The sequence below is a fragment of the Amphiura filiformis genome, chromosome 15 (genome assembly GCF_039555335.1).
Source record: "Amphiura filiformis chromosome 15, Afil_fr2py, whole genome shotgun sequence".
Lineage (NCBI taxonomy): Eukaryota > Metazoa > Echinodermata > Ophiuroidea > Amphilepidida > Amphiuridae > Amphiura > Amphiura filiformis.
In genome coordinates this window covers 42,557,554-42,584,686 of record NC_092642.1, presented here as the reverse complement: position 1 = coordinate 42,584,686, position 27,133 = coordinate 42,557,554, and the positions used below count along the sequence as shown (strand labels likewise).

The window sequence follows — 27,133 nt, the reverse complement described above, 5'->3', positions numbered from 1 at the left end:
ATTGTCTTTATCTTTGTCTTTCATTATAACTACGTTCGATATATATACCACCAAAAAAAGTACGAATATACATTCTGTGGTGTTAAAATAGTTATAGGGTATGGTATTTTTTCATGCGCACTTTGTAAATCATAGGTTACAAACTGTTCTATTTTGCAACTATCATTGCCATAAATTATGATTAATGAACTCAAATAAATCAAACATCAAATGAGAATAATCGAGCTTCTATTAATTAGAAAGGGCTAAAAACAGGTGGACAATAATTATACAAGATGACACCATTACAAAATATTCAGCATTTTACAAATGAATTACATGTGGGCCTATATCTAAGATAACATAAACACGCCCGGGAAACACACACTAGCGCATAATATCATGATCATGCTTTATAATACTGAACAAATTGAAAAATTCCACTGCCGTGTGTTTTAACAATATTAGTAGATTTTAAAGTTCAAATTGTAGAACTATAAAGTCCAGTTGATATTGATATATAAGTTTATTCTCTCATCTCCATTCACCGTAGTACTACATGTAGTGGGACGTTAAAATCGATCGTTTTCAGGTCAACTGCTTCAGTGCTCTCTGTGTTCGGAACCACGATATTAAATGATCACAACATAAAGTCAATTGGTTACAAACCATGCGTTACTAAAGTATGTCATATGGCGCAATCGATACCATTGATAGCTAACTTATACAGTGATTGATTTTCTTGACCATGCTACCTGGTCAATGACCTGACGGTGTTTTTTTAATTTAAGATATTTTACCTAATATTCAAACTAATATAATGAATGCAGCAATTAATATCGCCTATTGTTTTAATACACTCAAAGTATATGACGGATAATGTACTCGTGCAAATGCATTCGTCAAGATAATCGCACTTGCCATGGAGTTATTGCATTTAGCTCTCGAGCCTATCGGCTCTCGAGCTAAATGCAATAACTCCACGGCGCGTGCGATTATCTTGACTAATGCATTGCACTCAGTTCATTATCCTTATCATAATCATATCCAGGGGCTGTTTTTACGTGCCTCCTGGCACATTCGTGCGTGCAGTGAGAATGAAAATCTGTGCAGTGAAACTTAAAAAAAACGTGCTTAAAATATTTCTATTCTAGTCTCAGCCCAAAAAATGACCAGGAAATTAAACAAGTTCCTCTAAAAAATAAGACTGGTCAAGTCTGAAAATCCTATATGCAAAAAGGTAATAGTTTGTGGTAATCAGTCAAACATTCATTTGGCGGGGGAAATCAAGCAAACATTGCCCCACAACGACTCTGGCAATGCCCTTTTTGCCCAATTTTTTGGTCACTCGTGAGCGAAAGCCTCTGAACGATAAAATCTGCAGCAGGCGTGGGGGGGGGGAGGTAGTGGACCCAGACGACTTTACCGTACTAGCCAGCTCCATCTACTGGACAGAATTTGACCAGAATCGCCCTGTCCATCTTCTTTTTTTAGACCGTTAACACCTTGATTTGGGGCAAAAATAGTGTAAAGTTGCAAATTACTACAAACGTTTTGCGCGCTCCGTGCGCAATTGTCCCAATAAAACAAGCCAAAAATTATGACCACCAGGAACATTTTCATCGCTGCTCACCCCTGATATGCCACTGGGGACAACAATAAAAAAAAAGCAAGGGCGCAGCCTGTAATGGCATGCAGATCTCGTAATGGGGGCATCTTGATAATCCCTCTGGCTCAATATCTTCTTTTAGACCCATTTTTATGATCAAAACTTACAATACTTATGGCCAAATTAGTGTGAATTAGTGTTACAATCGCGGCTTTTTTACCTGCTTTGGCTGAGTGCCATTATCAAAAATGCAAAACACGAACCAAACACATTTAAAAATGTAAAGTATTGCCCAACCAGTATTTGACCAGGTATTTGCAAGTATTTTGAATGTTTTAAAAGTATTTCCATGTATGTAATGGTATTTCTCGCCAAAGCTGGGACATATACATTTGTTAGTAAATTGAAAACCCTGAATTGGGTTCTTCCAACTATAATTAAAATGTTTCCTTTGCCAATTCCTATATTAGAATATGCACATTAAACATGTTAAAATAATAGAGACCCAATCTAAAGGTATAAAAAGAAAATATGAAATAGGCAATATAATTCTTTTAGCATTGATTATTGGGAATTACATCATGATTGATACTATTTTCAAATTTTCATGCTCAAGGAATAAAAAATTCAAATCATGTTTCAAATCTATTAATTTTAGACAAGCAGCTCATTCATGATTTCAAATTCATTTATTTTTGTAGAAATTGCTCAAAATAATTTTAAGGAATAATAATATAGGCCCTAATGATGAATATGTAAGGCCTACTAGGTGGGCAAAATAATTAACTTGGTGGGCAAATGCCCACCCAGTTTACATGTTATTTACCTCCGTGACATACGTAACATACGGATATAAATTAATTTCTAAAAAAATGCGAATTTGATTGCTGACATATTTTTGGAAATATATGATAAAATAAATGTATAAATTTATGTTTTAGATAAAAAATATTACAAAAATCTTTGTGTTTCAAAATCTCACTGTCAGGTTTCTTGTTTCCATTATTCTTGGTATCAAAACCTTTTCAATGACGCCAATTACGTCATTGAATTTGAAAGTTATGTATACACAAAACAAATATTGTCATATATGCCTACAATAAGCACGAGAATAACGAGGTGTACTTGTTTGTACGCACGGTGCAATGGGACTTTTCGCACGTTTTTGAGACATGTCTACGAAATTTACTTCTTTGACAAATTTAGCCATATAGCCTAATATAATCATCCTTTGGTTAATTCATTGTGTTAAAAAATGTATGACCACTCAAACAAGTGAGGACTTCTTCTGCTGAGGCGTTTATTACTTACCACATAATCCCCACTATTTTGAGAACTGAGCAGTTTGTTTGTTTGACGACATGGTAGAAAAGATTCTCCAGACTCTTCTGAACATTTTGATACAATGTATATGATTTGCCCATTTGAAACATTTGTCCATCTGTCATGGGGCTGGCCCCTATACTGCATGTGGCACTCCATACATAATTTCATATTTGTGAATAAATATTCGCACAAAAAAAACATTGCTCTTTATGTGTTTTTAACATTCATGACAAAAGAGTAAGAAAATTTCAGAAAACAAAATTCTATGGAAGTTTTCCACGTAATATTGAACATGTGATACGGTACTGCCATTCATACGCCAGAAAATGAACATGATTTTCAGCTAAAGCATGATTAAATACAAACACGCCATTTCCATTATATATTTTTTACCCTGGGGTGGTGGTGGTTTTGGATTTTTAACAGATACACGTACACTCTGGTGAAGGAGAATTGCGGTACTAGCCACCACAGATATTGGAACACCAATATCTGTGTAGACACTGACCAGGGTGAAAATGACCAATTCACACAAATCTATGTTAGGCCCCTTATATGGGTATCCAAATCAACAGGCCTGATGCCGGATTGTTGTCTTGTTACGGGTAACATTTTGAGAAGGGAGTCTTTGGTAAATATAAAACAAACTTATGAAGAAAATTACTATTCTGAAAATAAAATTTGAACAAACTTTATCAGTAGTACGAGGTCAAAGGCCAAATCCTGGTCATTCGGAAATACCGCCATTCTGAAAGTTCAACCGGAAATACCGACATTTTGAATCAAGAACAAATATTTCCAAAACAAAATTTCCCCCCCCCCCAAAAAAAAATCGGAAAAAAATCTATTTTTTTTTTTTAATTTCAAAAAAAAAAATCAAAAAAAAAATTTCAAAAAAACAAATTTCAATTTTTTTTAACAAGTGACCTTTGACCCGAAATGATCCTCGCGGGGGTGTTTTTGTTCTAGAAACACCGAATTTTTAAAGCGGAGCGAATTGCGTCAAAAACGCGTAATAGCGTCGTGAAATGCATCAAAGGGTAACAAATTGCGTCAAAAACGCGTAATTGCGAAATTAACTGCGTAATGAAACGCGGCGATGAGCTAGCAATTGTATGGATGTCATTGTTGGTCTAATTCACCTGGGCATTAAAGGTGCATGGTTGTCATTTTCCACGAAAATTAGTATTACACATCATGTGCATAGTCTCATGTATGACATAGGCCTATAACATACATACATAAGATATCCAAATACCACAAAGGCCCAATCATTTATGTGATTTAATATGTTTGGTTTTTTTAAGTTGGTAAGATTTGGGGATGCGATACTTCCGCAAAACGACTCTTACCCACAAAGACGACTAGAAGGAATTCTCCTCGACCGGTTCTGGTACAATTTTTCACACAACGCTGCCGGCTGTATACCCGTAAAGGTAATATAACATGATGACTCATAGGTATCATAAGAACAGATCAACACTTGACATTAAAAAAAATGACGATGGGAATTGTACCCTAGACATCTGCCCTTTACCTATAATATGACATATCGATTTTGGAGAAGTGAAAATATTTTATCAATCATGATTAATTGCACTCGAAATTACCATGATTACAAAGATGTCACAAGTAAAAAAGGTTAGATTGTTAGGTACAACAACTTTTTGGTCCTATAGCGCTATCGGTGACCGAAGAGGTACCGATGGCACTTTTTATCGTACCCTGAACATTTATACAGTGCATTCGTTTTTTATTATTTAGATGAAAAACAATAACACTATGCAACTGTTAATTATTATGCTTGCTACAATTTATTACATCTCCACATGCTCCAGGGAGTGATGTTAAGAGTCATCGGTACCTGAACGGGCACCGATAGTTCTATAGGACCAAATTGGATGTGGTGCCTTATAGGTCGCAATGAAAGTACAGTTCCGTATAATATCGTATCCAATGTTTCATGGCATAATTTATAATGAGTTTTCACTTATTTACCCGTTTAGTAACCGCGAAACCCCGATTAAGAGTGTAAGAATCGACTGTGTACATTACGTTTTGAGCAGAGATTTTACCCGAGCACATTGTCTTCAAGATCACATAATTAGCTAAATTTATCATCGAGTGATGTGCTGTCAATCCAACCTTGTATCCTACTAAATTGTCGTATAGTCAGTTTACATATGGCTCTAAACCCGGCTTATAGAGCAGTTTTTACAGGGTGACTATATTGACGCCCTCTGTTGGTCAACGTTACATTAAGGTTAACCTTGCTTTCTTGCCTTGTGGGCCATCCTATATTGGAACTCCATTTGTAGCACTGCAGAATGGTGAAGTATCAGTTCGCTTTTGGTGAAAAGCCCCAAAATTGGCACAGATGTAGCTCTTTATATGCTTAACAAATTTCGACCCGGGCTAATTTAAATTCATTCCAAAATGGCGGGTAGAGGTCATCGAACTTTATACAGGGAAAATATTGAAAGTTGTTCAAATTGTGTTTTGCAAACAGTGTTCCTCTGGTCATAATTTTGGGGCGTTTAACACAAAGTGCACAATATGTTTGATATGATTCACCATTCTGCAGCACTATAGTTGCAAGTCTTCACAATGGGAGTATCTGGCCTCAGCCCTGTCGAGCTTGCGGCATTGATGTTTTTAAGCCCTGACGGGCTGGGGCCCAGTATCAACAAAAAACAGCAAGGTCGCAATTCCGGCAGGGCAGAGGCCGGCAACTCCCATAGTGAGAACTTGCAACTAGAAGTTCCAATATATAATTTTGTTACGAGTAACACTGACTCAAGGCCAAAATCACTTTTTACCCAAATTCACACGAATGCACAACACAAATTTCAATTAGCTCCTTTCTTGCTATACCCGCATGTGAAGCATGAACGGGTATATTGCCATTCTATGGTTATACCCGCATGTGAAGCATGAACGGGTATATTGCCATTCTATGGTTATACCCGCATGCGAAGCATGAACGGGTATATTGCCATTCTATGGTTTCTTCTCCTCCTCCTCTTCCTCCTCCTCCATCAAACACAACATTCTGTCAAGGCTAGCGCTAAAACTACAAGGGCCACAGGGCCCAGATGTGGTACACTTATGGGCCCTACCCCGTAGATTTATCCTTTGCCCATCTTGGCCCCAGAGGTCAAAGTTCATGGGCCCAGGGGCTCAAATGTAAAAATACAAAGCATGCCGTTTCTCATCAAATGAAGCAGCCTCATGGCCCTGAGTTGGTACACTGATAGCCCCATGGGTACTCTATATAAACAAGTATACATGAGCCCCATATGTCATATATTATGAGCCCCAGGGCCCCAAATGTTAAAATAAGGGGCAACAGATTGACAGAGCTAGCGCTAAAACTACAAGGGCCCCAGGGCCCATATGTGGTACACTTATGGGGTATGGGCCCTACCCCGTAGATATATCCTTTGCACATCTTGGCTCCAGAGGTCAAAGGTCACGGGCCCCAGGAGCCCAAATGTAAAAATACAAAGCATGCTGTTTTTCATTAAATGAAGCAGCCTCGGGGCCCTGAGTTGGTAAACGGATAGATCCAGGGGTACTCTATATATACAAGTATGTCACACCAGGGCCCAAAACGCTAAAATATAGGGCCAGCCGTTACTCAGTAAATAAAGCAGCTACAGTGCCCAGCTTGAGTCTACTGATAGCACTTCAGAATTATACTTTAACATATGTACATGAGCCTCATAAGTCAAATATTATGGGCCCCAGGGCCCCAAATGCTAAAAAAGGGCCGTCCGTTTATCATCAAATAAAGCAGCTTCAGGCCTCAGAGTTTGTACACAGATTGCAGATTGAGAATTATATTGTTAATAACACCCATCGTTAGGACTGTTCCATTTAAATTACATACCTTTGGCTGTTCCATTTAATTTACATACTCTCTCTGAAATGGTCCCAAAATAGCTGTTCCATTTAATTTACATACTCCCTCTGAAATGGCTGTTCCATTTCATTTACATACTCCCTCTGGAATAGCTTTCTCCTAATCAAATTGCGTATTGTGAATTTCAATCCATCAAATTGCATAGCTTCACTGTGAATTAGAGACTGACAACAGCAACCTAAGTCCTCAGCAAATAAGGACTGTAAGTTTGTGTATACCGATAACATGCGGGTATAGCCGTATTTGTGTACAAATATATAGCCTTCTAGTTTCTTCTCCTCCTCCTCCTCCATCAAACACAACATTCTGTCAAGGCTAGCGCTAAAACTACAAGGGCCACAGGGCCCATATGTGGTACACTTATGGGCCCTACCCCGTAGATTTATCCTTTGCCCATCTTGGCCCCAGGGGCCCAAATGTAAAAATACAAAGCATGCCGTTTCTCATCAAATGAAGCAGTCTCAGGGCCCTGAGTTGGTACACTAATAGCCCCCAGGGGTACTCTATTATACAAGTATACATGTATACATATGTCATATATTATGGGCCCCAGGGCCCTAAATGTTAAAATAAGGGGCAACAGATTGACAGAGCTAGCGCTAAAACTACAAGGGCCTCAGGGTCCATATGTGGTACACTTATGGGCCCTACCCCGTAGATTTATCCTTTGCACATCTTGGCCCCTGAGGTCAAAGGTCACGGACCCCAAATGTAAAAATACAAAGCATGCTGTTTCTCATTAAATGAAGCAGCCTCGGGGCCCTGAGTTGGTACACTGATATATCCAGGGGTACTCTATATATACAAGTATACATGAGCCCCACATGTCATATATTATGGGCCCCAGGGCCCTAAATGTTAAAATAAGGGCCAACAAATTGATAAGGCTAGCTATAAAACTACAAGAGCACTAGAGCTCATATGTGGCACATATATGGGCCCTAAGTTGTAAATTGCCTTTTGCCAATTTTGGCCCCAAATGTTTAAGGCTAGGGGCCCCAGAGGCCCAAATGTTAAAACAAAGGGCCGGTCGTTTCTCAGCAAATAAAGGAGCTACAGGGTTTAGATTTGGTACCCTATTAGGTCTTCAGCATTATATTGTTATATGTATATATAAACCCCGTGTGTCACATAATATGGGCCCCAGGGCCCCAAACGTTAAAACATAGGGCCGGCCGTTACTCCGTAAAGAAAGCAGCTACAATGTCCAGCTTGAGTCTGCTGATAGTACTTGAGAATTATATTTCAACATATGCACATGAGCACCATAAGTCAAATATTATGGGCCCCGGGGCCCCAAATGTTAAAGCAAAGGCCCGGCCGTTTTTCATCAAATAAAGCAACTTTAGAGCTCAGAGTTTGTACACAGATTGCACCTGAGAATTATATTGTTATATGTACATATGAGCAGAAAGATTCGAGCCAGGTATACCAACTTGGTGTGGGGAACAAAGACAAAGACAAGATAAAAACTAATGCAGTATGTAAACCAGAATGGTGTACATGCACTGTTACGTCTGCATTAGAAAAATCCAAAACCACAGGGATGGTAGACAAAGTTAACAAAATTACAACCGACGTTTCGAGCAGATAAACTGCTCTTCTTCAGGGACAGACAACAAAATATAAAAGCAAACAACGAAAACTACATACTGTAACTGTAGTTAAAAAACAATGTGGTAAAAATAAAATTCAAAAGGCAAGTTCAAATAGAACTCAGTAGCAAACAAAGCTCAGAGCAAAAAAACACGTCTTACCTCTATGAAAGACGGTTCACTACAATGAGAAACAGGAAAGCAATATAATTATGTAAATGAGCAACACCGCAGGACAATAGGGTATTGTCCTAATTGACAGGATGTAGATATCAAGAGGGGTCGCAGTCAATAGAAGAGGAAGAGAATGAATAGAGAGAGATAAGTGGACTAATGTCACTCAAACTAAAAGAGAGAAGAGTGATATGCATATTACAACCCAAGTATTGTAAGCCTACAAAATACATGTGTTAAAAAATAAATAAAATTTAAAATTTAAAAATTAATTTTGTTTTTTGTTTAAGTTAAATTTGCTGAATAAAACAATAAAGTCGTGGAAGTACTCAAATATTAAAGTGTAGCATGCATACAGAAAAAGAGTAGGTGGGGAGGGGTAGAAAAACAGAGAAAAAGTAAAATATGCAAATGGTCCGCACATGCTGCATGATATGGACCCATGGTCAAGACGAACTCCAGCGCTTCATCGAACTTTGCAACTCATTTCATCGCACAATCAAATTCACTTCGGAATCTTCCACAGACAAGATTCCCTTTCTCGATGTTCTTGTTTCTTTCAAGGATGGCAAACTTCACACTGATCTATACTCTAAGCCCACTGATACCCATCAGTTTCTTCACTGGACCTCATGTCATCCTAAACACACAAAGCATAGTCTTCCATACAGCCTGGCCTTCCGTCTTAACAGGATCTGCTCTTCTCCAGAGACCCTTACCACCAGAACTGCAGAACTTAAGGACTTCTTGAAGGCCAGAGGCTATCCTATAGGTGTCATTGACAGACAAGTCAGCAGAGCCCTTACTATACCCAGATCTGAAGCTCTGAAGCCAAGAGGCTCTGCCTCTAACTCCAGTCCAGAACGGGTCCCCCTTGTGGTTACCTTCCACCCGTCTCTACCTAAGCTGTCTCAAATCCTGAACAAACACTTACCTATCCTTCACTCTTCCAGCAGATGTAAGAAGGCCATACCCAATGTTCCCATGGTGGCCTACAGAAGAAGTGCCAACATAAAGGATATGGTTGTACGTTCTACTCTCCCGCCTGTACAACCTCCTCCCAGAGGCTCATTTACTTGTGGCCAATGCAGATCATGTAAACACACAAGCGTTGATCATCATGATCATATTGATGGACTTGGGCCAGTATCACACACTTATGAAGACACTACATTCACCAGCTCATGTACTGGAGACACTCACACTATCCACAAACATCTCAACTGTCAAACTGATAATGTTGTGTACCTAATTACTTGCACACAATGCCAAAAACAGTACGTAGGAGAAACAAGCCGCACTCTTGAACAACGTCTGGCTGAACACTGTGCCGATGCCCGCCACAACAGAAATACACCTGTTGCCAGACATTTTAATCAACCCGGCCACAATGCACGTAACATCTCAGTTATTTGTATCGACAAACCACCCAAAACTAACAGTACTATGAGGAAGAAGTTAGAGAAGGATTGGATCGCTAAATTACAGACCAGTAACCCTCATGGTATAAACATGAAAGAGTAATTTTCTGCCAGTGTTTCCTTTTAGGCCTATGGATCTTGTTAGCATTTACTATTGGATCTAGGCCTACACGTATTGTACATGCTTGATGTGTCAATTCACATTTGGCTTTCTTACTGTAGGCCTACTTGCTTGTTAATATTTTTCCATCTTTCAGTAGACCATGTATCATTTCCTATTTTGGCATATTTCATGCCAATTAGTAACGGTATTTTACTGTGCTTTGGTTATAGTGATTTTTGGCTTACTTTTATCCGTAGGCCTATACTCATGCTCTGAAGTTAATTATAATTATGTGCGGACCATTTGCATATTTTACTTTTTCTCTGTTTTCTACCCCCCCCACCTACTCTTTTTCTGTATGCATGCTACACTTTAATATTTGAGTACTTCCACGACTTTATTGTTTTATTCAGCAAATTTAACTTAAACAAAAACAAAATTAATTTTTTAATTTTTAATTTTATTTATTTTTTAACACATGTATTTTGTAGGCTTACAATACTTGGGTTGTAATATGCATATCACTCTTCTCTCTTTTAGTTTGAGTGACATTAGTCCACTTATCTCTCTCTATTCATTCTCTTCCTCTTCTATTGACTGCGACCCCTCTTGATATCTACATCCTGTCAATTAGGACAATACCCTATTGTCCTGCGGTGTTGCTCATTTACATAATTATATTGCTTTCCTGTTTCTCATTGTAGTGAACCGTCTTTCATAGAGGTAAGACGTGCTTATTTTGCTCTGAGCTTTGTTTGCTACTGAGTTCTATTTGAACTTGCCTTTTGAATTTTATTTTTACCACACTGCCTCATTTCAAATATATAGTTTTAGTTTTGGTTTTGGTTTTGGTCACGTGGTTTCCTATTGTCCTGCCTAACCACTTGAATCACAAGATATCGAACTCATTGTTTCTACCTTTTGTTTAAAACTAAACATTTGTGGCAGGTAGTTTCGGTTTTGGTTTCAGTTTCTTATAAGTGGTGTGACAAATAAAATTACAGGATTTTCGAGTTACCTGATCTAAGTATACAAAAGAAATGTTTAAATTTCGCAGTGCAATATTCACGAGCAGAGAAGACGAACAAAGCAGTCTACATTTGAAAGCATTGATTTAGTTTGAAAGCATTGACAAGAGACTACGAAATCAGCCTAAGCTGATTTCACTGTGAAAATATATAGACCATCGAAATATTTGCATTCGACATTACAAAAGGGCAACTATTGTAATTGTATAGGTGCTATAAACAAAATCGATTCATGTCCTTAATCCCATGTACCAGAATCGATGGAAGGCCATTATATGACCTCTAATAACCTAATGACTTTTACTGAAGCAATTTTTACTGCAAAAGTAGAAGATAGAGGGAGAAGAGATGTGTGATGTGTGTGTGTGTGTGTGTGTGTGTGTGTTGGGGGGTGGAGGCAAGGGGATATGGGCCGGGAGAGAGAAAACATATGAGAGAGAGCATTGGAAGTGAAAGAGAAGGGGAGCAGAGCTCGAGATGAAGATATCGAATGTAGGGGAGGAGGAGGGGAAAGGGGTAATTTAGGGAAGATGTGGTTATATAGGGAGGGAGCCCCCTCTTAAAGAGGTATGGGTTGTGCTTCCCGGGGATAATAAACTAATTCATAATCAAATCATCTCCATGCATCGTTTATGTTTCATACAAACAAACAAATCCCCCACCCCACCCCATCCTTCAATATACGCGCATGTATATGATTTCTAGGCCTACATGTAGAACTCGTGAGTGTAATATGCCACCTACCGTCGACAGAGAGCATCAACTGTCGTCCGCGGATAGATTTCCGATATCAATCATGATAATAATTATGTTAGCACAATAGGCTATTGTATACTTCTGGTTATATACCCTATACTGTGTCCTCCCAGCATAATAGTGTTATGATTACAGACCAGATCAGCTCTACTTTTTAATCCCTTGATTTTTGGTTTCTGAACAAAAGAGAAACCAAAACTATATATTTGAAATGAGGGACTGTTTTTTAACTACAGTTACAGTATGTAGTTTTCGTTGTTTGCTTTTATATTTTGTTGTCTGTCCCTGAAGAAGAGCAGTTTATCTGCTCGAAACGTCGGTTGTAATTTTGTTAACTTTGTCTACCATCCCTGTGGTTTTGGATTTTTTTCTAATGCAGACGTAACAGTGCATGTACACCATTCTGGTTTACATACTGCATTAGTTTTTATCTTGTCTTTGTCTTTGTTCCCCACACCAAGTTGGTATACCTGGCTCGAATCTTTCTGTTTTTATAAATTCTAGGTATCCTCTTGTATCATCCTTTGATCCTTGGTGTGTTTTGTACCTTGTCCGTTGGAGGCACCATTACCTACTTTGTACATATGAGCCCCATATGTCACACCAGGGCCCAAAGTGCTAAAACATAGGGCCAGCCGTTACTCAGTAAATAAAGCAGCTACAGTGCCCAGCTTGAGTCTACTGATAGCACTTGAGAATTATACTTAAACATGTACATGAGCCTCATAATATTATGTGCCCCAGGGCCCCAAATGCTAAAAAAGGGCCATCCGTTTATCATCAAATAAAGCAGCTTCAGGGCTCAGAGTTTGTACACAGATTGCACCTGAGAATTATATTGTTAATACACCCATCCCATCCCACTCCATACACGTAGGACTAAACAGATTCACAGACAATTGCATAATTATAATATAGATAACATAAACGTTAAGGCTGTTCCAGTTAAATTACATACCCATTGGCTGTTCTATTTAATTTACATACTCCCTCTGGAATGGCCACAAAATAGGCTGTTCCATTTAATTTACATACTCCCTCTGAAATGGCTCTTCCATTTAATTTACATACTCCCTCTGGAATAGCTTTCCCCTAATCAAATTGCATATTGTGAATTTCAATAGCGTATTATAATAATTATAGATGATGATTGGAAATACTATGTGTGAAGCGTTAAGGCTGTTCCAGTTAAATTACATACCCATTGGCTGTTCTATTTAATTTACATACTCCCTCTGGAATGGCCACAAAATAGGCTGTTCCATTTAATTTACATAATCCCTCTGAAATGGCTGTTCCATTTAGTTTACATACTCCCTCTGGAATAGCTTTCCCCTAATCAAATTGCGTATTGTGAATTTCAATCCATTAGTGCATAGCTTCACTGTGAATTAGAGAGACTGACAACAGCAACCTAAGTCCTCAGCAAATAAGGACTGTAAGTTTGTGTACACCGATAACATGCGGCTATAGCCGTATTTGTGTACAAATATATAGCCTTCTAGTTCCTTCTGTGTTTCTTTTTTTCCCATCCTTTCTCTCCTTGTTCAGCGCTTTGATAAATTTTAAAGGCGCTATATAAATATCTGTATGTAGGTGTGTATGTATGTATGTACTGTGGTTTTATATGCAATAAAAGATATGTATATGTATGTATGTTTGATATTTTCAGTGACCAACCCATAACAGGCGACTTTCTTGGTACTCAATTTGATTTCCAATACATCCATCACAGAAAACCCGACCTCCTTATTTGTGATCGTCAGACCATGCAAGCTTTTATTGTTGAAATATCTTGCCCATTTGATGCTTTTGTTAACACATGTTATAACACCAAATTCAATGTATACCAACCGCTCAATGAGCACATCACCCTGGACACACCGTATTCATGCAAAACAATTGTCATTATTATAGGTAGTCTCGGAAGTGTTCACAACAAAGTCACCTCCGGACTAAAAATCCTTGGCTTTTCAAATAGGCGGTGTAAGGCGATCGCTAGATACCTCAGCATTAGCGCAGCCATTGGCTCAAATATTATCTGGAAGCAGCGCGCTCGCACTATTTTGCAGCGATAATGGCTTGCCGATTTGCTGAGGTATCTGGCAATTGTCCCAACCATATTAATATTGGTTTCTCATCATTTTATTCGTCTTTTTCATTGTTGCGTATTTATTGCATTACTATGCTCCGCTTGTATTATATATATTGTATTTTACTGTGGTTTATATGCAATAAAAGATATGAATATGTATGCGTGCGTTTTCACCTACGAACGAGGACACCCACTTGACATTTCACTTATAAACTACAGACACACACAAAAACGAGGACGTCCTCGTTTTTTTAACGCTTGCAGAGGGCGATATACAGCTCAAAATTGCATGGGGGTAGGTCCCCCAATGCCGGTAATATGTCGAGGTCCTCGGTTAGTCGATTAATTGTCATGTTTTCACACAAAAGTCCACGATTAGAATGTGAAAATTCAAATGTATAAGGTCCTCGGTTTTACTGTGAAAAGTTAGGTGTCCTCGTTTGGCGGTGGACACGGGTAGGAGTGTATGTATGTATGTATCTCCTTGCGCTGCTTTCTCCAAAAATAGTGCTTCTTTCACCAATCACTCTTTCTCCAGGAAACAGGCTTCTTTCGGCACTACTCCACTGTATTTGACAGGGGCTAATTTATAGTTTGATCGCTTACCTCTTTCTTTATCAAGGGCAACCTTGAACAATATCGTTTTTGAACACTATTGTTTTTACAGCCTAATGCTTTACGTACGTAAGAATGAATAGACGGGTATAGCATTAAGCAGTATGCAGACTCCGAGTATTAGACGTACAATATTGTATGTAACATATCTACGTTATTTAATCTATTGCCATAATGTTTAAGTTCTAACGAATATTTGATGACGTAAAATCGATAATATGTTACGTATAATATCTGGTAGAAATATATATTATCGATTTTATCGACTTACACTTTACTGGAAATAGAATGGCAATAGATTAAATAACATAGATATGTTACATACAATATTGTACGTCTAATAAAAAGTCTGTATACTACTTTAGGAGCAACCAGCATTATTATTTATGTGTGCATGTGTGCGTATATTGCTTTGAAATTGATGATTGATTTTTAAGTAACTCGTACCTTTTTTAAATGTAATTGTTAATTTGCGTTTCTTTGTTTTTGCAGACCGATCTAAGAACACATTCAGAGCGATTCAGTTCATCTTACTTTAACGTAAGTACTTTCAGGTGTCTTATCTTCTTCATGTATTTAGTACAATGTTAAAATATGAATGGGTTTATTAAATGCACTTAAATATTTGTCCCGGATATTTGTCTATTATGTTAATGATTCTTTCACTTGTTCATAACATTTTTATAGCATGTGTTTAAGAAGCAAGGGTTGCTGAACATTATCAAGGAGAAGTGACTGTCGTTTTTCACACCGCCATGGAAATCCTTACAAGATATTGTCAACATATACGCTCGCCCTCTTCTACATTTTGCCAAACCTGAGGTAAAGGTCACAATACATAGTTACATGCATCATCATCATCATCATCATCATCATCATCATCATCATCATCATCATCATCATTATCATCATCATCATCATCATTATCATCATCATCATCATCATTATCATCATCATTATCATTTATATCATCATCGTTTATCTTCATCTTCATCATCATCATTGTTGTCATCATCGTCGTCGTTGTTGTATTCGTTGTCAGCATGGTCATCTTCACCTCTATTTTATTATCATGACCAACTTCAGAATAATGGTAGTTAAAATATCGAATCTTAAGGTGGTACTATACACCCCTTGATAAGTTTGTGACTATTTTTGCATTTTTCTCAAAAAATAATAACACACTGGTAACAAAAGTTATGTATGTTATAGGGGCAAGGAATCCAGTTACTACACTGGAATTTCAATGACTCAAGACAAGCGGGACATTATTTATGATAAGAAATGAGGTACCGCTAGAATGTACCTCGTTTCTTAACATATAATGAACCACTTGTCTTGAATCACTGAAATTTCAGTAAAGTAATTGGATTCCTTACCCCTATAATATACACAACTTTTGTTACCAGTATGTAGTAATTTTTGGAGAAAAATGCAAAATTAGTCGCAAAATTTATCAGGGGGTGTAGTACCACCTTAACCCCAATATTAATAAAATTTAATATCTGGCGCGCGGAATATGGTGTGTGCAACTACTGCCCAATATAGGGACCAGTATCTAAGTATGTGACAATGATACTGTCAGACGTAAAGCAAGGTACGTGGTTTCCATGACGAGATGAGTGAAGGCTAGACGCTATTCCACCCCGCCGGCGTGCCGACGGCCAATAGGCGCTAGTCAGCAAATCTCCAATTCGGTGAGCCCTGCCATAATTTTTCCTTGGTACGTCTTTTTGGCCCGCTGATTTTGTCATCAAATAGCAAGATAACGGGACGGTAATTATTTCAAATAACCGGTTATACAGGAAGATAGATTATTAAAGTATGAATTTCTGCAATTCATTCTTGTATTGGACTGTTATTATGAGTTTGAGGGCCAATTTTTGAAAAATTTTAAGAAGCCGTGACGTCACACCATTGTTTAAAATATTATTATTTGCCCCTGGGGGACCCACTCAGATATACAGGAGCTAGGTAAACCTGTAATAAACACGTGGGAAAAGGGTCGGTTTTTCGCCATCAGACGGCGTTTTGGGAATAAGGGGTTTCACCCCTGGACATCGCCTCATTATAATTTGTATAATGCTACGTGTGACTTTGTATATATCGTGGCTGGAAAGAGCGGAACCAAACGCTGCTGAAGGGACTGCAGTTATTTGAGTTGAATATATCATCTATATATTTCTAAAATTCCCGTACTTGTTTAAATGTTCTCGTGGTTCAGTGGTAGAATTCTCGCCTGCCACACGGGAGGCCCGGGTTCGATTCCCTTTGTAGTTGTTTCAGTAATTTTCTTTCACGTTCATTTTAACTCCCAAATTATTTATTTTTATGTGAAAATGTATACATTACATTGGGAAATATATTTTGTGCACTTTTTTCTGTAACGGGGCCAATAACAGCTAAAAATACACATCGGCTCGGTAAATAAATTACGTCCAACATATTATAGAGGGCGCTGTAATAATGAAACGCTGAAAACTAAAATAAAGAAATATATACATAAGAGGCGAAATAAATACAAAACAAGACCTTATTTTCTCAAGCATGATACGAGGAACATGAAAAAGAAAAAAAAATGCCCCCTCTACAAAATTAATTAATTAGTTAATTAAAACTACAATAATGAAAACTTTTTTTTTTCATTTGCAAAAATCATAAAATAAATGAAAAATGTGTAATGTACATGATGATATACCGTACACAAAATTAAAAGAAAATATTTCAGGGTAGAATTAAAACAAAAAGAATCGAGATATTTTGTCAAGAATGATGGGCGTAGTGGTATGGCGAATCACAATACGGGAATATGGCAACGGTGCTGCATGTTTCTGGATGCCGGACCATAGTGCAATTCACGCAATGATTGGCTTGCTGATTGTGCTAATTATTCACATTTACGCTGAAAAATATTCTCGTTTTCTCACATAGATGCATAAAGGGGACAATATTTGATATTGTATGTGAGTTTGCAGACAATCCATATCCTAAACCAATAGGGTCACCCACTTTAAATGATCGGCCACTGTCTGCTAAACCTAATACCCTTGAACATAGGCGCAATGGCTACAGAGGGCATAGCTCTGTAGCCATGGCGCACCTATACACCCTAATTCGAAACCACCGCTGCTCACCACAAGCCCAAAAATTATTACTCATCTGAATGTTGTTGAGAACCACATTTTGACCACTATTAACCAGGTTGGGTTTAAGTTTAGATCACTAGGAAGAAAGACCTGAGAGGTGTAAACAACTGGGACTTATTATTATTATTATTATTATTATTATTGTTGTTGTTGTTGTTGTTGTTGTTGTTGTTGCTGTTGTTGTTGCTGTTGTTGTTGTTGGTGTTATTATTATTATTGTTGTTGTTGTTGTTGTTGTTGTTGTTGTTGTTGTTACTTACAGATTGTGGAAAAGCAAATGCTTGCAATCGAAACCAAAAACTGGCCACAACTGGATAAGATGTTTGCGAAGCAACGTTTGACTGGAACGAACCCAATTGTCATTCGAGGTGTTAAATCTTACAAAGATCTGAAAGAACGGTATGTTAGCCTGATCAATATTTATTGTACAAATTATGTTACAATCAGGAAATCTAACGAGAAAAGGACGTACACGAAAATGGAATATTCGCCGTAGAAGTGATGATGTAACAGGATGAACAACCATATCAAGAGGTAAAAACAATTTTTGAATATATCGCCCTGCACTACAAGCAGGTTACACTCGTCCCCTGTGTAGTCCAGTATCTACCAGGTTTTAATGTGCATCCCGCGAGGACTCTACCAAACCAAATTTTTACCTTAATTTTATGGTCCTGTAACACATTCAAGATGTTAACAAAAATATTTTCTGGCACTCCGCCATACTCAAGGTTAAAGGTCAACACAGTGGTCAAATTTCAACGTTGCTCAAATCTGGTTAACAAGCAAGCCAAATGATTCCTCTAATTGCAAGGATTCAGAAAAGGTATAGTTTGACCTACCTGCGACACACCATTCTTGAGTTATAAGCAAAAAGGTCAAATTTGGGGAGGGTGGTCAGTTTTTTTGGCCACACAGGGTCCAAAAATTACAAATGCTCCGATTTGAACAAAATTGGTCTCAAATTACTTGTTATGTAAAAGTTTGGTTTATTTGTTCTGTAATTCTGTTTACTTTCTTTGTTAAAGTGAGTGACTACCTGTTACCTTTTTGGTGTTTTTGGCTATTCCTCCATGATTCATTTCATATTGTATTATCTGATTGTAGTGAATATTTTGATATTTTTAAATGAATGAATGAGTGAGTGAATGAATGAATGAATGAATGAATGAATGAATGAATGAATGAATGAATGAATGAATGAATGAATGAATGAATGAATGAATGAGAGAGATTGACATGATTGAATTACCTTTTTCTCTTATGGTAAAGCACTGATGTTGATTATATAGAAAAGAATTTGCCAAAGGATGAGTATTTGAACGGATTAACAATCCAAGAAGCTATCGGAAGGCAACCTGATCAAAGTGACTGTCGTCTATACATGGTAGATTACACAGACATTCTGAGCCATATAGAATGTAGGAATGGCTTGGTAAGTAATTCAATGCTTATTAACGAGTGAAGGGATAAACAATAGTTTTGTATTTGTAAAATAATCCAAAGACATACAAACCCAGAAGTCGCAAAACGTGATTGAAATGTAATAAAACATCCCTCCACCAAGTTGTACGTTTTAATAATATAAAAGTGTCGAGTCTAGGGAAGATTAGAAAAAAACATTTTAAAATAACTATTATCAACAAATGTAATTATTATTATTATTATTATCATTATTATTATTATTATTATTATCATTATTATTATTATTATTATTATTATTATTATTATTATTATTATTATTATTATTATTATTATTATTATTATTATTATTATTGCTATTATTATTGTTATTATTATTAGTAGTAGTAGTAGTAGTAGTAGTAGTAGTAGTAGTAGTAGTAGTAGTAGTAGTAGTAGTAGTAGTAGTAGTAGTAGTAGTAGTAGTAGTAGTAGTAGTATTATAACACATTTTATAAAGCGCATAAAGTTTAACATGATAAACGTAAAAAACATCTCAATGCGCTAAGCAAAATGATAAAAAACAAACAAACAAAGAGTACTCATTACATTACAAAATAAATAATGTGGAAAAAGAAAGCAATTCTGTACAGGTGGGTTTTTAGCTGCGATTTGAATTGAGCCAGAGTGGGTATTGGGCGGCAACAGCAAAAGCCCGTTCACCGTAGGTCTTTGTTCGGGAACGGACAATTTGGAGATGATCATTGGGATGCATATTACCTGCCCTAAGGCCACGAGGTGGAATATAAAGGCTGATCAATTCAGACAATTATGTAGGAGCAATAACGTGGAACACCATAGGCGTAGATCCCGGGGGGGGGGGGGACCCCCCAATATTTTGCCAGGGGGGGATGGTCCATACAATCATCCCCCCAATGTTGACGCCTGATAATGGGTTTCTGACCAAATTAACCTCATATTTGCCCATTTTAGCCCCAAAAGTGCAAATTTTCGCGCGCTTCGCGCGCATTTAATCTACTTTTACACCATATTTCATCAGTTTAGTATCAAAATAGCAAAAATTTTCCCGCGCTTCGCGCGCATTTATATCATAAACTAATTCTGTCGCCAAAGGGTGCTGGATTGACTATACTTCAAGATTTGTTTCCAGCTTCACCCCCCCCCCCCATGTCAAAAAAGAAATTTACGCCACTGTGGAACATCTTGTACGTGAGGAGAAGGATTTTGAAGTGGATTCTTTCCTCAATTGGGAGCCAGTGAAGTTGGTCGCGAAGAATGGGAGTTATGTGATCCCGCTTTTTGGTTCGAGAAATTAGGCGAGCGGACATGTTTTGGATTCTCTGAGGTTTGTTAATGTCTTTCTGTGGGAGACCGTGGAGGCGAAAATTGGACTGATCTAGCCTGCTGATGACAAAAGCCTGGATGAGTTTGTAAGTGGAGTCCGGGTCAAGGTATTTGCGCAGCTTCCCAATCTTGCTCAATGCAAATGTAGCGCCGCGGCACAAGTTATTGACATGCTTGTCCATCCTAAGATGTTGATCAAAAACTGCACCAAGATTTCTCACTTGGGGTGTAGGATTGACAGCAGCTTCACCCACACTGATAGAAATGAGAAGTGAAATGAATGATTTCTGTTTTGCTATTTTTTTAAACAAGAAAATTAGAGGACATCCATGTTATTTTGTTCTTGACACAATTGTCAATTTTCTAAATAGCGCTGTCCTGATTTTTGACATTGAAACTAATATACAGTTGAGAATCATCTGCAAACTTCATACAGGAGAGTCCATGGGCGGTAATAATGCTCTCCAGGGGGCAGTATAAAGACTAAAATAAATGGGATCACACACCGACCCCTGTGGCATACCATAATCTATCTCTACAGGATGAGATAACACACCATCAACAAGGACACTTTGACTCCTGGTTAGAAGATACGAGGAGAACAAGTTGAGTGCAGAGCCCTGCATCTGAGCAATGACTCTGTTAAAACAAGGATGTCTTAATATTATTCTATACATTTCCTTCCATACCAGAGCTTCCATACATTGATTAAAAAATGTCAACTTTATTATTCTTATTCTCATATTCATCTGACTCGATAGAACAGCCATAAAGTTCGGTACAGTTCAGCCCTTTTCTTCGACACTAATGCAGCGATAGTGTTGTTATGTGGTCATTACTGCAGAATTTACAGAAATCATCCCAGCCATAATGCTGTGGGTCATGGTAACTCTGGATTTGGAACGACATTATTGTACCAAACATCGTCTGGTTGTGCGTTCTCATGTTAGCTGGTACTTAGATGGCGGCAGTCCCTCTGAGTGCGCCTGCCTTTTCTTCAAGAGACACCACCTAACATCTGCTACATTTGTGTGAGGCAAATACAACTTGTAACTAAATGCTTCAATAGTAGACATGGCTGCATCAGATGGTCTTTCTGCTACACCAAGCTGTGAAAATACATACACTATTATGAGCCAAGTTCTTTCAGCGCCTGCCAAAACTATGCTGTTGGCAGTTTTGCCTTGCGAGTATATCCAGTGATGTCTGTCTCCGATAGTGCGTGGAATCCAGATAGAGACGCACCTTTCCCAGTACCAAGGCATATTGTAGATGGGTGCAAGCGGATTATCCTACGTTTTCTGCAACTCCTGTCACAAAAGACGTATCTTTACAGACTTTTGGGTAGAGTCTACCCAGCAAACACAAAACGTTTCGACATCATTCGCCATAAGGTTATAAAAGGTTGGCAGAAAACGTTTAAATGTCGGGTTATAAAAAGGGTATACTAAGAGAATAAAACGTTTTCATAACATTAAAAAACATTTTTGATAATCTTCTGCCCAGCAAACACAAAATGTTTTACAGAAAACGTTTAAATGTCGGGTTATATAAAGGGTATAAAAATGTATTAATAACATCCCAAAAACATTTTTGAAAACTTGATACAAAACATTCTAAACAGAATGTTATTTTGGGGTTGAAAAAATATTTTGCGAAAAATGTTTGCCCAAAATATTTGCAATAACGTTTTCATGACCTTTATATAACCCGACATTAAAGTGTTATTAAAACGTTTTGAAAACAACATTTTAAGAACATTTCTGGGTTTGCTGGGTGCAAATATTTTAACATAATGTTATTTAAGTGTTGACAAAATATTTGGCAAAATGTTTACAAAAATAGTTTACAATATCATTTTGAAACATTTTGAAAATATTGTCGTAGTGTGTTTTCATACAAAACGTTTTTAAACGTTTTCATGACCTTTATATAACCCGACATTTTAATCTTATTAAAACGTTTTTACCTAAACCAAAAGCCAAAATATAACTTATTTAAAACGTTTTTAAAACGTTTTCGTGTTTGCTGGGTATATATGGCTAGGACGAGGATATCTGTATATGTCGAATAAACCTTGAGAGACATGGCACCATTTGCCGTGGCTTTGTGTCTGCTTTTTCCTGGGAGCTTGAGAGACCTTCAGCTTCTATGTGGCTTTTGCTTGGTCTCGCCAAGTAATAACAAAACACTTGCCATTTGCCTTTAGAAAGGATTTTGCTACTTATAAATATATGTGTATGTAGTTCATCTTTAGTCTTCACATGGGCAAACATATCTGCATGCACGTCTTGACAAATGATATATTGTTCAACTTGGTATTGGCTAGTCGTTCTACTTGTTGATGTTTTCAGAGACTCACCGATGTCAATGCGATCGAACACGAAATGCACTCGTACAGTGTACTTTTGCCAGTACCGTTCTTTCAACGCCTGCTAAAACCTCTGCCATACCATCGATGCGATGACTGCAACATATTTTCAGCAGATGTATCAGATTGTGCAGCAATCTCACCATCCATTACCTCAGGCAGTGTATGTATTGTCTTTGGTACTCCTTCAAGGATTGACATTAAGCTAGTCTTGAATGTAGCATGAAGAAAGAAACCAACAGCTACAAACAACTGAACACTTATTGGTGTCCACCGCCTCTCTGAAGTCAATATCTCGTGCTCTCGAAACAATCAGCAAGCGATAAAAGAGTGCCCAATTCTCCCTGAGTTATACCAGCTGATCGCCAATCTTGACTTTCACTTTCATCCACATCTTGAGCTGCAGCTTCGTCATTGGAGCCTACAAATTCACATTTCCTGTTGTGATTCTGTCTTGGGCAAATGTTTCTTTTTCGTTCTCCGTGGTTCTTTTGACATCTTATTGGATTTCGCCATGCATAATTACTTTTGTAAAGAAGTTGATCACTTTGTCACATTCATCTGCAAACAAACTTTCTAAAATGGTTGATGATATATGTAAGGGCAGCAGCATTCTCCTCCTGAAGCTTGGCTGTTGCTTTTATGTGTTCATTGTGTGTTTTTGCTTTAACTGTGTGGTTATACCAGCAACTGTCTATCAGCAACTGTCTCTGCTTGTGTTTCTAAACAAGCAAATTCAAGAATTCAAGAGCAACCAGGAAGAACTTGTGTGTGCAAACTGTTACAAAAGCAATTATACCTAACAAGCTGATACGTCTGCTGCCAAATGTGTTGCAGTCATCGACAGTATAGTTTATCTCTAATCACAAGATACACTAAAACTATTAAAACGAGCTCTGACTTAGCATGCTTAGCAAGCCATTTCATAGAACGACACTGGCAAAAGTACAGTGAGTCGGTGACTATGATGAAGTCCATTTGCATTAAAGATGTAGAAGGTCTCTCAAGTTCCCAAGAAGAAAGCTAATTCTACATTGTATTAATGTCTCAGCATATGGAGCCATGTCCATCTAGATTTATTCCCCAGATACAGATGTCCTAGTCTTAGCCATTAGATGCTACTAGATTTAACAAAATTAATGTAGGCCTAGCAGATATTAGGCGGTGGCTCTTGAAGAGGCTGCCGCCAACTGGAGCTTCACTTGTACCAGACATCCTGAGACAATGATTTGATACAATGATGTTGTTCCAAGTCCAGAGTTACCACGACCCAGCATTATGGCTGGGATGTTATTGATGGAAAATTCCTACCAGTGATGACAACTTTGCCTCCCGCTCCATCCAGCTAGCAGCTGCAGTGACCCATTTGTTGAAGTGTGGATTGTTTAAGTCAAAATGAGACAATAATTGCTGCAAGTGCCGAAGGAATAGACTAAACTACTGTACCAAATTTTGTGACTGTTCTATTGAGTCAAATGAATGTGAAAAAATAATGCGTCCTATATATGTGTATGTATGGGGTTAATTACCATAATACCGTTTAATCCTTGATGTGTTACAAAGCAAGTGTACAAGTAGAAACTGTGTACTGAAAGTTGCAAAGTGAAAGTAAAATGCATTTTCAATTCATTAGTAGTTTACAAATATGTTAGTATTTTTCATGACAGGTGAAGAACTTTATACGACATTCAGAGCCAGAGTCATTGTTATCAATAGACCATAAATGGCAGCCATTTTGAAATTCCACATAGCTGTTAATGTGGATATTACCACTAAAATTAGACTCATAAGATATTCACAACTCCAGTTATAGTCAAAAAGGTTAAAATGGCAGCCATTTTGAAAATCAAGATGGCTGCCAGTCTCATTGTACCCCTAGCAATCTGGCACCATGTTTTTTTTTTAATTTGTTGGTATTGACAATGTGGGTATTACTGCTAAAATGAGACTCCTAGGATATTCACAACTCAAGTTATAGTAAAAATGTTAAAATGGCAGCCATTTTGAAAATCAAGATGGCTGCCACTCTTATTGTTCCTCTTATTGTTGGCACCACGTTTATTGGACTCATAGGTATTGGAAATGTGGGCATTGCCACTAAAACTCAGGTTATAGTAAAAATAAATATGAAAACGGCGGCCATTTTGAAAACCAAGATGGCCGCCCTCTGCCACACCTCATATTTTTCCATCAAGACTTTTCTTGCTCTTTGGAACCTATAGAAGGTATCTAAATGGGTGGGATGTTTTAATCATTAAAATGCACGAAACAATATATCATACCACAGTCTCCCTGACTTTGACGTTTTCTGGTAACGAAGAAAACTAAAAAGGGTTTTTTTTTTCTTTCTTTTCTGGGAAGACAGGGATATAGATATAAAATACATTTATATAATGCCGTTTTCATGCTATATGTAAACGACTGAAAGCAGACAAAGCACGCTTAAAATTAAAGAATTATTTATATAAAGAGTACCATAGACTGTGACAAGATTTTCAGCAGAAATTCAGAAAGATGTCACCAATCAGACATGGTAGAAATAGTGATGTAACAGGATTAATTATCATAGCGATGGGTCAAATCAATTTTTAATGTATTGCAGGGTGCACTCATCATTATAGATAACGTACAAACAGATACGGCTTAGTCCCTCATCATAGTTTTCATGCATTGGCTGGACAAACTTAATGGTATCTTATAAGAAGAGATCATTTTAAAAGAATTTCATTGGCTGAAACCCTAAGGCCTCGTATCCATAGGCTGTTCCCTTGTGGCATGTGCCCTTGTTCCGTGTTTACTTTTTCCCATGTGACCTGCCACACAGACAACGAACCTTTTTTTGCTTAGTGGCCGTATCCATAGGTTGTCTGTGTGGCAGGTCACATGGAAAAAAGTAAACACGGAACAAGGGCACACGCCACAAGGGAACAGCCTATGGATACGAGACCTAAAAGACCATTTCTTATTTAGATTGCAGCTCCAATAGCACTTTTCTTTGTGGACGACGAGAAAAACCTCATGCCGATTGCTATACAACTCTTCAAGCCACATGTTAGAAACAATGCTTCAAGTGATGACAACCCGGTAAGTATAGTGGTCATTACAATAAAAGAGTTTTGGTGGTTCCAGACGCAACGTAGCAAAAGTTTGAAACCACTGGATGACTAAGAACATTTACTATAATAAATAATAATAATAATAATAATAATAATAATAATAATAATAATAATAATAATAATAATAATAATAATAATAATAATAATAATAATAATAATAATAATAAAACTAATAATAATAATAATAATAATAAAACTAATAATAATAATAATAATAATAATAATAATAATTATAATAATAATAATAAATAATAATAATAAGAATAATAATAATAATAATAATAATAATAATAATAATAATAATAATAGATTCCGGCACAAATGAACAGTTTGTAAGAAAGTTTGACAATTTGATTGTACTTTACTGCCTCGAGGAAGGCATACCATACGGACTATACCTAAAATGGCAGTACGCTCACGATTCTGTTGAGAGAAGCATGCTTTGCACTCTAAATTACAAGGATTTAAATATAAAGGTTGTAATTTAAGGTTGTAATTAGGGACTAATCAATTTGAGATTTAAAATTAATCTTATACCTTTGCATTTTAAATCTTACAAATTTAATTTTAAATCTGTAAGATTTAATTTTAAATCTAATACTTCATTGTCCCTAATAATAATCCTTTAGGATTTATTTTAAATCCTTGACATTTAGAGTATGGGCAGCGGCGTATACGTACGAAACCCGATGCCGTGCGGATGGATTTTTATAATATTTCAGCATAAATGTCAAATAATGAGTAATAAAAATTCCTTTAGAAAAGGAATGGGGCGCCCAATGTGAGCTTGGACGTGATATGGTGAATTCCATGGTGTTTAGATTTGGTATTATAATGATTTTTTCTAGGGAAGAGTAGAAGATGATCAAATGCAAGAGAAATGTGTTTGATAGGGGAAGGTGTATGACAGGACTGTTTTGGATGAAATAAATTGAATTGGAAAGCTTGCAAATTATCACCCTGCACTTATTATGGTGTAAGAATCAAATATCACAGGGCTCACTGTAAAAGCTGGTCAGAAAAGGTGGTCAAAAAAGGTGGTCAGAAAAAGGTGGTCAGGTTATGGAAAATCCCCTTGCAAAGTATGAAAGGTAAGAAATTGCTGCAC

General features: G+C 37.3%; 1 protein-coding gene and 1 pseudogene across 1 annotated transcript in view; one reads left to right on the top strand and one right to left on the bottom strand.

Moving 5' to 3' along the window:
• LOC140171670 (uncharacterized) overlaps nucleotides 1-27,133 on the bottom strand; it is a 139,410-nt gene that overhangs the window by 74,427 nt on the left and 37,850 nt on the right. The window lies entirely within an intron of this gene.
• The window catches only part of LOC140171667 (allene oxide synthase-lipoxygenase protein-like), a 76,355-nt pseudogene that overhangs the window by 37,689 nt on the left and 11,533 nt on the right, over nucleotides 1-27,133 (top strand).